At 42.8% G+C, this 14036-nt stretch overlaps 3 pseudogenes; all 3 read right to left on the reverse strand.

The window, feature by feature from the left end:
- Positions 1–6176: 6176 nt before the first annotated feature.
- LOC134949930 (5S ribosomal RNA) lies at positions 6177–6295 on the reverse strand (annotated as a pseudogene).
- Positions 6296–6506: 211 nt separating this feature from the next.
- On the reverse strand, positions 6507–6625 carry LOC134936000 (5S ribosomal RNA; annotated as a pseudogene).
- A 4818-nt stretch (positions 6626–11443) lies between these two features.
- On the reverse strand, positions 11444–11562 carry LOC134949937 (5S ribosomal RNA; annotated as a pseudogene).
- Between the last annotated feature and the right edge of the window lie 2474 nt (positions 11563–14036).

Raw genomic sequence — 14036 nt, forward strand, 5'->3', positions numbered from 1 at the left:
AGTACCTGATTGCCCGCTGTGCAAAAATGCACAGCAGCAATCAGATCTGAATTACCCCCAGAGTCACCTATTAGTCACCACCCAGAAGCCTCCACTACATTTTCAATGCATGTCTACATTTTTGATACAACTGGTACTTTGTACAGACACAATCGGACGCATAGGTGGTACAATAGCAATAAATTGTTCCACTGCATCTGAAAAGGGCATTGTGTCCACCTCCGAATCAGGCCCAATATATATATAAAATTGAATGAAGGAAAAGGCGTGTTTAGGGGCGGACATTGGCCTCATTCCGAGTTGTTCGCACGCTAGCTGCTTTTAGCAGCATTGCACACGCTAGGCCACTGCCCTCTGGGATTGTATCTTAGTTTAGCAGAATAGCAAATGAAAGATTAGCAGAACTGCTACAAAATAATTCTTTGAAGTTTCTGAGTAGCTCCAGACCTACTCCTAGATTGCGATCACCTCAGTCCGTTTAGTTCCTGGTTTGATGTCACAAACACGCCCTGCGTTCGGCCAGCCACTCCCCCATTTCTCCAGCCACTCCTGCGTTTTTACCCGAAACGCCTGCGTTTTTTAGCACACTCCCGGAAAACGCTCAGTTACCCCCCAAAAACGCCCCTTTCCTGTCAATCGCTCACCGATCAGCAGTGCGACTGAAAAGCGCTGCGAGAACACCAGCAAATCTACTAAGTTTTGTGTTAAATAACTTAGTGCATGCGCGCTGCGTACCATGCGCATGCGCATTTTCCACCTAATTGCTGCGTTGCGAAAAACGTCAGTGAGCGAACAACTCGGAATGACTGTCTAACTAAACCCCTCTTTGGGCATCAGTAGCTAATTTCTCTCCCTACAAAGCGGCTTGTATTTCACAACATGATTTGGGTGATATTATTTAAAATACAAATAAGGCAAAAGCAAACAGTATGTTAGGAGAAATTGAAACCAACTAAAGCACATGAAGGGGTGTTCTGAAAGCCATAGTAGGATAGCAGCATATTTACTATCTGTATCATGTGCATTTCTTGATGGTACTCCAAAAGTCAGGCACACACCTATTTTACGGGGAAGGATTAAAAAACAGAGTCTGAGCATGATCCTTGGGGTTGATATCGATATCCCGGTGGTTGAGGTCCCGACGGATAGAATGCCAACAGTGGCATCAGGGGCGTCTCTAGAGAGGAGGGGACCCGTGTGCAGACTCCGTGTGAGGGCCTTCTCCTCTCCCGTAGCTGTTTCGCCGCTGCTAGCGCTCTGAGCACTGTAGACTCTGTCCCCCTAGTGCCTAACCCAAACCTCCCTCAACATAATCTAACCTCCCCTCCTGCAGCCTAACCCTACCCACCCTCTCCCGCAGCCTAACCCTAACTGTCCCCTAGTGCCTAACCCACCCCTTAGTCAGCATAACCCTAACCCCCCTCTCCCTCAGCCTAATCGTCCCCCTAGTGCCTAACCTACCCCTTCCTCAGCATAACTCTAACCTCCCCTCCCCTCCCGCAGCCTAACCCAAACCGTCCCCCTTGTACCTAACCCTAACCGTTCCCCTAGTGCCTGGCCCACCCCTCCTCCCTCACCATAACCTTAACCTCCTCTTCTGCAGCCTAACCCCCCCCCTGCCCCGCTGCTAACCCTAACTATCCACCCAGTGCCTAACCACCCCTTCCTCAGTATAACTCTAACCTCCCCTCCTGCAGCCTAACCCTAACACCCCCCTCCCCCGTAGCCTAACCATAACCATCCCCCTAGTGCCTAACCCCAGAACTTACTGTCGGGATCCATGGGGATTCCGTCAGGATCTCGATCACCAGAACATTTAAAATAACTACATCTCAATCCTTGTCATATGACCAGCAGACAATTAAGTGCATTTACAGAAATAGAATCTCAGCCACATTGTAACCCTTTCTTTACCTTCCCTTAGAGTGCCTCCACCCCAGGGCTTAAAGTGGTCCTGGAGAGGTGGGGGAACTCACATCGCCCGCAATCCCTCCTGCTTAGTGCGCGCCGAAGGCGCGCGCACCGCAGAAATGGGTGTGGCCTCACAAGGGAGGGGCGTGGCCTCACACGGAAGGGGCGTGGCCTCACAAAAGTACCACCAATTCAAAATAATGCTTCACAGTAGCACAATCTTATTCACACTGCCCGCCCCACATACTAGTGCCCTTTACTCACACAATGCCCACAATAGCAGAGCCACTTACACACACAATGCCCACAGCAGTGCCCTCCCCCTCCTAATTTTAGATTTGGTTCACATTATATCAGTATATGTTGAACAACCTTTGCTCACCTCTGTTAGGTCTTCTGTGTGTCCCTTCTGCTTTCTTGTCTACTTTGTCACTCTCCTCATGAGTCCATACACTTTAGCGCTGTGTGCAAGAAACCGCATCGGCGCCCCCCGTCATATTTAAAATAGGACCAGTGACAAAAATGTAGGGGGAGGGGGCGTGGTCACAAAATAATACCAATTCATATTATGCTGCACAGTAATCTCCATTATTCAAATTACGCCGCACAGTAGCACCACTTACACACATTACACCAGGTAGAGCCCCTATCATGCGTTATGCCAGGTAGAACCCCCTTTTACACAGTACGGCAGGCAGAGCCGCCTTTTACACAGAACGGCAGGCAAAGTTCCCCTTATACACAGTAAGAGAGACAGAGCCCCCTTTTACACAGTACAGCAGGCAGAGCCCCATTTTACACAGTACGGCAGGCAGAGCCCCCTTTTACACAGTACGGCAGGCAGAGCCCCCTTTTACACAGTACGGCAGGCAGAGCCCCCTTTTACACAGTACGGCAGGCAGAGTCCCCCTTATACACAGTAAGAGAGACAGAGCCCCTTTTTACACAGTACAGCAGGCAGAGCCCCATTTTACACAGTACGGCAGGCATAGTCCCCCTTATACACAGTAAGAGAGAGAGAGCCCCCTTTTACACAGTACGGCAGACAGAGCCCCATTTTACACAGTACGGCAGGCATAGTCCCCCTTATACACAGTAAGAGAGACAGAGCCCCCTTTTACACAGTACGGCAGACAGAGCCCCATTTTACACAGTACGGCAAGCATAGTCCCCCTTATACACAGTAAGAGAGACAGAGCCCCCTTTTACACAGTACGGCAGACAGAGCCCCATTTTACACAGTACGGCAGGCATAGTCCCCCTTATACACAGTAAGAGACAGAGCCCCCTTTTACACAGTACGGCAGGCATAGTCCCCCTTATACACAGTAAGAGAGACAGAGCCCTTTTACACAGTACGTCAGGCAGAGCCCCATTTTACACAGTACGGCAAGCAGAGTCCCCCATAACACAGTAAAAGAGACAGAACATCCAGCACCCCCGTTTGCCCCATCACTACACCCCCTCTGTCACACAGTATCCAGCACCCCCTCATTGTCACTTAGCATTCAGCACCTCCCTCTGTGTCCCCCAGAACTAATCCACCTCTGCACCACCATTACAGTACCGTCCATCCCCCACCCCTCCCCTCTCATCCCTCCACAGTGAACCATGAGTCTCCTGCAGAATGCCCGCCGCTCAGCGGGGGGAGGGGGATCGGGTGTTTCAGCTCACACTCCGGCGGGGGGATCGGGCATTACAGCTCCGGAGGCTGCGAGGATGGGGGGGTCGGGCATTTCAGCTCACACTACGGCGGCTGCGGCGGGGGAAGAATAGAGTGTTCCAGCCCGCGTCTCACACTCCGGCGGCTGCGGGGGGGATCGGGCGTTACAGCCCGCGGCTGCGCGGGGGGGTTCGGGCGTTACAGCCTGCGGCTCACACTCCGGCGGCTGAGGCAACGGGGGAGATCGGGCACTGTTAGCTTCCTGGCGGAGGGGGTGGGAGAGAGCACTTTGAATCTAGCGCCGATTGTGCGCCATTCACGGCTCCCGGACCGCCAGCTAACGAGAAGCTGCCACTTGGCAGCTTCTCATTGGCTGGCGGTCCGGAAGCCGCGATTGGCTCACGTCACATTTTAAAAAATCCTCCCCTTCTTTTGATTGGTGCTGCAGCCGGTCCGCGAGCCGGGATTGGCTGGCGGCTGCTGCCACCTTTACAATGGAGCAGGGACCTGATGCCATAGCCGGGCGGAGGCGGAACTGGTTCCGCCTGCAATTAGAGGTGACGGAACGCAGTTCCGCCCCGTTCCGGCCCACTTTAACCACTGCTCCACCCAAACTTTTGGATAGGTATTAACCTATGGTCTAGGATCAATTTGGGAAAATCTTATGGTGTTGTTTCTTGTTTTACAGGTGCATGAATCTAAGATCTTTGTTGCCCGATTCCAAGGATCTCCTCCTTGTACATGTAAATTCCCTCGCAATAACAAGACGTTCTTGCCAATAATAATCTTTACTGTATTTTACTATAGGTTAACACATTTCAATTTAATAGACATACTTTACATTTCATATACCTGGCTACCATATATATATATATATATATATATATATATATATATATAAATAAATACATTTAAGTTATATACCAGGATATACTTGTTACTTATTACCTTACTTTAAATTTATACGTTTATGGACATATAAATATCCCATTACCTGGTATCATACTCAGTACTTTTGCTTACTTGCAGATATAAAGTATATTTTAATTACTATTAAGGCTATATTCTATTAAACTATCAATTATACTTTATAAAATTTCCATATACATATATAAATCACTACCACACATTAAATACAATATGCCATCTCCATATGACAGTCTAATAAAGTATCTATTTATATATATATGCATATATATGGGTATTGATGGGACTCCTCACAGAAGCAGGGTGATAGTATAGTATGTAAATATATATATATATATATATATATATGTGGACAAAGGATGAGGTGGTAGAGAGCGACCAAAGGTGCCGAATAAATGCTAAAAGCAGAGTGATGATATAAAAAATGTGTACAAATTTATTGCAGTGGGACGCACTATACAAAACTGGTTATAAAAACATACAAGCTCATATAAAAGGATATATATATGACCCATACAAAAACAAAATTAAAAAGATTATTAAAATTTAAAAAAGAAAAGAAAAGAGCATGGTGACATAAAACCATATATATTACTTAAAAAACTTTGAAGTATCACTTTAGCACAGAAGGTAAAAAATACTTAAAAAGTTTAAAAAGCACAAAAAGAATAAAAAGGCGTTCAAAAGGATGTAAAAGAGGAATCGAATAGCTTAACTTTGTGGTGAGGTTAGACCAAAGAGTAGCACCCAACGCGTTTCGTCCTATCTGGACTTCATCAAGGGGTGATTTGAGACTAGAGACAGACCATACTTATATACCCAAACTAAAAGGAAGTGATGTACGCATCACTTCCTGTGATCAATTAACATGACTATTCAGATATTGCCCAAAGTATGTATTGCACAGCATGTAAGTTACAATTATTGATTAGAGCTTTGGAAAAGAAAAAACGGGTGAGAAACAATAAAAGAAACAGCTAAAATCCATAAAAGACGCTCAGAGCCGCGGACTTCCGGTCCGGGCTCTGCGTGACGTCATATCCGCCCCACATCCGGTATCCGGCGCATCGTACTGCGCATGCGTTGGTCCTGTGTGGCGGACAGTACTGTTGTTGTTATCCTCTCGAACGGTTGCCTGGTTACCCGGCGGACATGTTATGTGAAGGTTAAACATCACTTTCTTGCGGCAGCCATATTACTGGAGTCTGAATGCACAGCGGACATTCTTAAGTAGGATGACACATTCCTGCGGCGGACATACTTTAAGAGTCTGAATAAACAGAATATTGTCTGTATGTCAATTGGATCCAAAACTTGGTCGTCTCCAGATCGGATATAAAACAGAGGAAGGATATATTCAGAAAAAATGGTCAATAGATACAAATACAAAAGACGCAGTTATTTCATTAAGACTGTATGGTATTAAGGGATTTAGGATCTAATATTTAATGGTAGAATTGTGCTCATAGACCAACATGAGACAGTTATAAGTGGGAGAGATAAAGTCCTATGTACATATATAACATACATTGCTTATAAAAGGGTAAATATAATAGAAAGGTAGTCCACAATTAAGGGTACAATCTCTGGTGATACACTGGAGCGAATAGAATAGTTTTCATATTATAAAGACATCATTTATGAATTGTTAAGTATACACAATTTTTCCACTATGCATTTACAACACCCGGTCTTCCAAGTGGGTCTCCCATCCTTGTACTAGCCGAGCCCAGCCTTGCTTAGCTTCCAAGTTCGGACGGCATTGGGCGTCTCCAGGCTGGTATGATAGTAATAGTAATGTGGAAATGTGAGGAGAGACCTTTAGTGTATACAGCAGGCTGATGACGAGAAATAATCGCTTTTTTTTTTTTTATTTAAATATGGTTTCGTTAGAGCAAAGACCAGGACAAGGACAGATAATGTAGAAAAAACAGAGAGGCAACATGTATCAAAAAGGGGGTTGAGATCGGAATATCCCTGGGATTCAGGTTTCCTGTGCGATCATTTTTTACAGCACCTAGTCTCCCCTGGAGGTCACCCATCCAGGTACTGGCCAGGCCCAACACTGCTTCGCTTCCAAGATCGGCCGGAATTGGGCATGTCCAGTGTGGTATGGCTGTAATGAGGAAGCAGAGGGTCACTGTAGACCAAGGACAAAGAGGGGACTGGGGAGGGAATGCAGGGGGGGGGGGGGGGAGAGTGGGACCGAGGATATATATAAAGGAGGGATGGCTTACGTTACAAGAAGGGTGCTATCTCGTATCCTTCGTTGAAGCCATCCGGGTGGAGAGTATTCAATTCATAAATCCAGAACATTTCCCTTCTGGAGAGGAGGTTGGAAAGGTCTCCTCCTCTTTCTCCCAACGATACCAGTTCGATACCTTTAAAAGTTAATGTCTCTGGATCCGAATTGTGGCATTGATGGAAATGTCTCGATACTGCATGTGTGAGGACTTTGTTCTTTATATTCCTAATGTGTTCTTGGATGCGAAGTTTCAGGATTCTTTTGGTTTTGCCAATATACTTCAGACCGCAAGGACATTCCAGAAGATAGATTACAGATGGTGTGTTACAATTAATAAACTGTTTGATTCGGTATTCCTTCTTAGTGTTGGTGTTGTTGAAGGATTTTCTGTTATGATGAAGGTACTTGCAAATGTTGCACTTTCCACACTTAAAACTGCCCACACATTTCGGCATGGGGTTCCTAGTTTCAGGGTTTCTTAGCATGCTGGGTGCCACCAGGTCCTTCAAGCTTTGTGATTTTCGAAACACTAGTTTGGGTTCTTTGGTAAGGTAATCCTTTAAAATAGGGTCCATTAGTAAGATGTGCCAGTGTTTTTTGAGTGTTTGTTTAATAAATTTCTCATGCCTGCTGTATGTCGTGATGAACTTGACATTATCTTCCCTATTTTCATTGGGTTTGTATTTCAGAAGTTCGCCTCTTTCCAATTCTTTGGTTCTAGCCATAGCTCCTTCCAGGAGTTGTGCAGGGTACCCCTTTTCCTTGAATCTCTCCTTGTAAACTTCCAGTTGCTGATCTCTTTCTTCATTTCTCTTACAGTTATGTGCTATTCTGTTAAACTGAGAGAATGGGATGTTGTCTTTCCACTGTTGCTGGTGATTACTCTTGTAGTGCACGTAGCTATTCATGTCTACCTTCTTGATGAAGTTGCTCGTGATGATTTCACTGCCTGAGTGTGTCAGGACCAGGTCCAGAAATTCAATTCTTTCGGTGTCCTCCACTGCTGTGAAGCTGAGATTCATGCTGTTTGCCGAGATATGTGTTAAAAACTCTTTAAAAACCTGTTGATCTCCTTCCCATACAATCAAAATGTCATCAATGTATCGTTTATAAAAAATGATGTTGTGTTGGTACGGATTGTTTGTGAAAATATATTTGTTCTCCCATTGTCCCATAAAAAGATTCGCGAAGCTAGGTGCAAAAATAGTCCCCATAGCTGTGCCACAGATCTGGAGATAAAATCCATCTAAAAACTTAAAATAATTATGTTTTAAAATGAAGAGCATAATTTCGCACAGGAAAACTCTGTGATCCTCTGTGATTAGATGGTCCTTGCTGAGGAATTCGTTGCAGGCTTCAATCCCTTTATCATGTTCTATGCAAGTGTATAAAGATTGCACATCTATTGTGACCCATCTATATGTATCCTTCCACTGGAAATTCTCCATCAGGTTCAGAACCGTTGTAGTATCCTTCAGATAAGCCGGTAGTTCCATGACGTATTTTCTTAAAAATAGGTCTACGTACTCTGAGAGGTGTGAAGTCAGGGAATCAATACCTGCCACTATGGGTCTTCCCGGGGGATTTTCCAGAGACTTATGTATTTTCGGGAGAAAGTAAAAAATGGGGGTAGTGGGGTTGGAATTTAAAAGATACTGGAATTCCTCTTTAGTGATAATTTCACGTCTAAAACCTTTTAAAAGCATTGTCCTCAATTCTTCTACAAAGGTTTCCTTAGGGTCGTTTTGTAATGGAATATATGAGGATCTATCACCCAGTAATCTGTTAGCTTCTATGGTATAGGCTTCTCTATCCATAATGACCAACCCCCCCCCCTTTGTCAGCCGCTTTCACAACAATATTCTTATTCTCCTGAAGTCTTTTGATTGCTTCTGTTTCTTTATTCGTGAGATTTCTTTCCTTAATATGCGTGGTGGTAGTGTCACAGAGGTCCTTCTTTGCTAAGTCGTAGAACAGGCCCACATAGTGTCCCTTGGATTCAAGGGGGTAAAATTTAGAAGTGGGCTTTAGGCCAGATTTTGATTGTTCATAGTTTTGTATAATTGCATCCTCCTTTTTAAGGAAATGACGTTTGAGGGTGATTTTCCGTATAAATTTGTTTAAGTCAATGAAAACATCAAACTTGTTCATTCCTTTGGTGGGTGCAAACGAAAGACCTTTACTTAGCAAGGTGGTTTCATGTTCTGTCAATACGTGGCTGGAGAGGTTGTAGATACCTTTTGAAGTTGCCGGTTCTACTCGAGATTTCGTCTTTTGAACAGGTTCTTTCCTCCTACCCCCACGGCATCCTCTTCTTCTTCTAACCTTCTTTTCCGTGGGGATATATTGGTGGTTCTCCATTTTTCTGTTGTCCTTGCCGTGCCTCTGAGATGATGAGAAGTGCTTGGTGATAAAAAAGGTTCCTCTATGTTAGAGTCCAATCTCTGTAATGTTGAGAATCTATTGGTGGTTCTGATAGGGTTCAAAGGCTTTCCCCTTGTATTGGTCTGTGGATTTCTCTGTTTTTTGGGGATGGATTGCCAATAGTCCCTAGTTCCTTTTGGCTCCTGTCGTTCTCCTCTGTTGAACCTACTCCAGTTCTTCACCATATTGTTCTCATAGTCCTGTCTGTCTCTAGTAAACTTCTTTTCTTTATTCTTGATCACTTCTTCCTCTATACGTTCTAGTTTTTTGTTTAGAACCTTTTCATTGATTCTAAAATCCTCTTTATCCTTATGCGTCTCCATTTTGTTCTCAGCCTCCTTAATCTCTAATTCCAGGTCTGAGATAATGCGTTTCTTTTCTGCTATTAGCAGTTTCATGAGGTTAATGGAACAGTTATGTAATGTGTTGTCCCACTCCTTCATAAAGTCCTGATTGTCCATACCAAAGGTTGGTTGTTTCGATAGCCTGAGTCCTCTGGGGATCCTATTTACACTGACATAGTGTTCCAGGCCCCTGATGTCCCACCATGCTTTGACTTCCTTTGTCAGGAGTCTTTCTATGCTCCAAAACATGTCGTCGAGATTGTTAGTATTATGTTCAATCTCTGGAGTGGCAGTTTCATTAAAAATTTTTTTACATAAGTTACTCCTTTTGTTGGTGCGTTCCTTTGTTCCAAACATGCTGTGTGTGATGCTGGTCTCCTCCAGGCGGCTGAAAGCAATAATACCAAGAGAGAAAATGTGTACTGGAAGATATCAGCGCCACGGATGCAGTATCTTATATGTTAACACTAGAATGGGAACCCTGCAAGTAGTGTGCAAAAATCTGCTTAATGTGTTGGCACTCCCTTTAGTATATCAGGGTGTCAGCTCGTTACCTCAAATAGATATAGGTATTGGTACCGTTACCTATGAAAGTGGTTATGTGGACAAAGGATGAGGTGGTAGAGAGCGACCAAAGGTGCCGAATAAATGCTAAAAGCAGAGTGATGATATAAAAAATGTGTACAAATTTATTGCAGTGGGACGCACTATACAAAACTGGTTATAAAAACATACAAGCTCATATAAAAGGATATATATATGACCCATACAAAAAAACAAAATTAAAAAGATTATTAAAATTTAAAAAAGAAAAGAAAAGAGCATGGTGACATAAAACCATATATATTACTTAAAAACTTTGAAGTATCACTTTAGCACAGAAGGTAAAAAATACTTAAAAAGTTTAAAAAGCACAAAAAGAATAAAAAGGCGTTCAAAAGGATGTAAAAGAGGAATCGAATAGCTTAACTTTGTGGTGAGGTTAGACCAAAGAGTAGCACCCAACGCGTTTCGTCCTATCTGGACTTCATCAAGGGGTGATTTGAGACTAGAGACAGACCATACTTATATACCCAAACTAAAAGGAAGTGATGTACGCATCACTTCCTGTGATCAATTAACATGACTATTCAGATATTGCCCAAAGTATGTATTGCACAGCATGTAAGTTACAATTATTGATTAGAGCTTTGGAGAAGAAAAAACGGGTGAGAAACAATAAAAGAAACAGCTAAAATCCATAAAAGACGCTCAGAGCCGCGGACTTCTGGTCCAGGCTCTGCGTGACGTCATATCCGCCCCACATCCGGTATCCGGCGCATCGTACTGCGCATGCGTTGGTCCTGTGCGGCGGACAGTACTGTTGTTGTTATCCTCTCGGACGGTTGCCTGGTTACCCGGCGGACATGTTATGTGAAGGTTAAACATCACTTTCTTGCGGCAGCCATATTACTGGAGTCTGAATGCACAGCGGACATTCTTAAGTAGGATGACACATTCCTGCGGCGGACATACTTTAAGAGTCTGAATAAACAGAATATTGTCTGTATGTCAATTGGATCCAAAACTTGGTCGTCTCCAGATCGGATATAAAACAGAGGAAGGATATATTCAGAAAAAATGGTCAATAGATACAAATACAAAAGACGCAGTTATTTCATTAAGACTGTATGGTATTAAGGGATTTAGGATCTAATATTTAATGGTAGAATTGTGCTCATAGACCAACATGAGACAGTTATAAGTGGGAGAGATAAAGTCCTATGTACATATATAACATACATTGCTTATAAAAGGGTAAATATAATAGAAAGGTAGTCCACAATTAAGGGTACAGTCTCTTGTGATACACTGGAACGAATAGAATAGTTTTCATATTATAAAGACATCATTTATGAATTGTTAAGTATACACAATTTTTCCACTATGCATTTACAACACCCGGTCTTCCAAGTGGGTCTCCCATCCTTGTACTAGCCGAGCCCAGCCTTGCTTAGCTTCCAAGTTCGGACGGCATTGGGCGTCTCCAGGCTGGTATGATAGTAATAGTAATGTGGAAACGTGAGGAGAGACCTTTAGTGTATACAGCAGGCTGATGACGAGAAATAATCGCTTTTTTTTTTTTTTTTAAATATGGTTTCGTTAGAGCAAGGACCAGGACAAGGACAGATAATGTAGAAAAAACAGAGATTGTACCCTTAATTGTGGACTACCTTTCTATTATATTTACCCTTTTATAAGCAATGTATGTTATATATGTACATAGGACTTTATCTCTCCCACTTATAACTGTCTCATGTTGGTCTATGAGCACAATTCTACCATTAAATATTAGATCCTAAATCCCTTAATACCATACAGTCTTAATGAAATAACTGCGTCTTTTGTATTTGTATCTATTGACCATTTTTTCTGAATATATCCTTCCTCTGTTTTATATCCGATCTGGAGACGACCAAGTTTTGGATCCAATTGACATACAGACAATATTCTGTTTATTCAGACTCTTAAAGTATGTCCGCCGCAGGAATGTGTCATCCTACTTAAGAATGTCCGCTGTGCATTCAGACTCCAGTAATATGGCTGCCGCAAGAAAGTGATGTTTAACCTTCACATAACATGTCCGCCGGGTAACCAGGCAACCGTCCGAGAGGATAACAACAACAGTACTGTCCGCCGCACAGGACCAACGCATGCGCAGTACGATGCGCCGGATACCGGATGTGGGGCGGATATGACGTCACGCAGAGCCTGGACCAGAAGTCCGCGGCTCTGAGCGTCTTTTATGGATTTTAGCTGTTTCTTTTATTGTTTCTCACCCGTTTTTTCTTCTCCAAAGCTCTAATCAATAATTGTAACTTACATGCTGTGCAATACATACTTTGGGCAATATCTGAATAGTCATGTTAATTGATCACAGGAAGTGATGCGTACATCACTTCCTTTTAGTTTGGGTATATAAGTATGGTCTGTCTCTAGTCTCAAATCACCCCTTGATGAAGTCCAGATAGGACGAAACGCGTTGGGTGCTACTCTTTGGTCTAACCTCACCACAAAGTTAAGCTATTCGATTCCTCTTTTACATCCTTTTGAACGCCTTTTTATTCTTTTTGTGCTTTTTAAACTTTTTAAGTATTTTTTACCTTCTGTGCTAAAGTGATACTTCAAAGTTTTTTAAGTAATATATATGGTTTTATGTCACCATGCTCTTTTCTTTTCTTTTTTAAATTTTAATAATCTTTTTAATTTTGTTTTTTTGTATGGGTCATATATATATCCTTTTATATGAGCTTGTATGTTTTTATAACCAGTTTTGTATAGTGCGTCCCACTGCAATAAATTTGTACACATTTTTTATATCATCACTCTGCTTTTAGCATTTATTCGGCACCTTTGGTCGCTCTCTACCACCTCATCCTTTGTCCACATAACCACTTTCATAGGTAACGGTACCAATACCTATATCTATTTGAGGTAACGAGCTGACACCCTGGTATACTAAAGGGAGTGCCAACACATTAAGCAGATTTTTGCACACTACTTGCAGGGTTCCCATTCTAGTGTTAACATATAAGATACTGCATCCGTGGCGCTGATATCTTTCCAGTACACACATATATATATATATATATATATATTTTCTGTACGTTGGTAACCAATAGCATAAAAGTAATCTCCTGTAAGATCCTTGAACACCTGAGGGTGAACTGTAAACCACCAACATTGTGAATGAATATGTGTGGTTACTTGTATCCAATTAGTTTCCCTGGGTAGTAATGTTACTGTTTTGTATTCACTGAAACTTAACAAGCCGACTCTCTGTGTGATCTGACTGAGGGTATGTTAGAACTATCCTCCAGATGTCACTATGATCTTGGTTACTATACTTTCTTATTATGAACTTGTAATAGTCCCTTGAGGAATTAGTAGGAGTAAAAAGGCAAGAGGCTATCTGTAAACTGTATCATATTCCTCTTCTGGTATATAAATAGTCTGTAGTTTTAGATGAAGATAAATACATATATAGTTTGTCTGTACTGCAACCGTATACCCCGTTATAGTTATTTGTGTCTCAGTCTCTTGACACCATCACTACTTTTATTTGTTATAAGGGAATACACTACCCTTTCCTTTCAGTTAAGCTCTCCTGGACTAGTAGTGATATTTACTTAGGTTTCCCTAATGTATGACGTTACAATGTGAGGTGCAATATTCCACAGACCTGTGACGTTTTCACTATTGACTCCTGTCAATAGCTGGAAGACTGGACGGGTAGCCACTCCCTTTTTTTCACTCTCATTGGTGGGCAGTGAATCTTCATTGCTTTCCTATGACGCCCTCGGCTATATTAGCATTTGTGAGAGCTTAGCAGGTACTTGGAGTACTAACATATACTGGGAGTTGTAAAGTGCCGGGTGGGTGTCATGATGAGGCGGCTAGCAGTGACTCCGCCTCTCTGATTGATGCCTCCGCTCTGTACCTTTCCAGCGCTTCTATGACCTGTCACTCGGGGGGGCGCTCC

The sequence above is a fragment of the Pseudophryne corroboree genome, chromosome 1 (genome assembly GCF_028390025.1).
Source record: "Pseudophryne corroboree isolate aPseCor3 chromosome 1, aPseCor3.hap2, whole genome shotgun sequence".
Classification (NCBI taxonomy): Eukaryota; Metazoa; Chordata; class Amphibia; order Anura; family Myobatrachidae; genus Pseudophryne; species Pseudophryne corroboree.